Source organism: Daktulosphaira vitifoliae, unplaced genomic scaffold (genome assembly GCF_025091365.1).
Source record: "Daktulosphaira vitifoliae isolate Bord-2020 unplaced genomic scaffold, ASM2509136v1 Scaffold_4752, whole genome shotgun sequence".
Lineage (NCBI taxonomy): Eukaryota > Metazoa > Arthropoda > Insecta > Hemiptera > Phylloxeridae > Daktulosphaira > Daktulosphaira vitifoliae.
Window position 1 is genome coordinate 1 of NW_026104312.1, and position 878 is coordinate 878.

The 878-nt window shown below is 20.8% G+C and overlaps 1 long non-coding RNA gene across 2 annotated transcripts; it reads right to left on the reverse strand.

Moving 5' to 3' along the window:
- Positions 1-47: 47 nt before the first annotated feature.
- LOC126910128 (uncharacterized) lies at positions 48-878 on the reverse strand. 2 transcript variants are annotated; one of them, XR_007705189.1, is made up of 3 exons: positions 766-878; positions 403-634; positions 48-327 (listed from the first exon to the last, which is right to left on the reverse strand). It is a non-coding gene; the product is annotated as an uncharacterized LOC126910128 (long non-coding RNA). The 2 variants fall into 2 exon arrangements; XR_007705191.1 differs by lacking the exon at positions 766-878 and adding an exon at positions 698-719.

Genomic DNA, 878 nt, shown 5'->3' on the forward strand with positions numbered 1-878 from the left:
AGTTTAATATTTTTTATTTTTTAAATTAATAATATTTTTAATATAGTTTTAATTTTATTTAGTTAATTAGCCACATGTGATCATTTTTTATTATATATTTATAAATTATAAACTTAGACAAAATAATGTTCATTTTAAATTAAAGTAAAAAATAAATACAAATAGTTAATAAAACAAATTTAAGTAAATGGTACTTATCAAGTCTTTGATCTATGTGATCCATGGCATTTTTTTTTTTGGTAAATTATAATATGTTTTATCTAATTGATTTCCAGTATATCTTTATGCAGTCATTTTCATACGTCTTATAGCAATTACACAAAATTACTAAAATTCCAAAATAAAACCATATTTAGCTGAATGATATTCAAACTTACTTAAATTTAGACATATTACGTTTACCTCATAGTTTTTTCATTGTACTTTTAAAAAGGTCAACTCAAGCTCAGGGATAATAAGTCTTAATAGCTTGTCATTACCACGAACTAGTGGTAGCAGACTGTAGATAAGTGATATTTTTTTTGAAATTTAAGAATTAAGTTTACAGAAAATCATTGTTTACTTTTTCACACAATATATTACTTAATTCTTTAGCATAGCTTTGCAAATCTATCACTTGCTTTTGTATTGTTTTCTAAAAATAAAATAATAATAAAAATTAGTCTATTTTTTTTAATTTATTCAAAAATTTTCTAACCTTTGTTTTACAGTGATCAATANTAAAAATTAGTCTATTTTTTTTAATTTATTCAAAAATTTTCTAACCTTTGTTTTACAGTGATCAATATTTTCTTCCGCTAGTTTTTTTATATTTTGACTTGTTATCATTGATTTAACTTCTTCTATATATGCTTTAATTTTGTTGTATTTTTAACGGT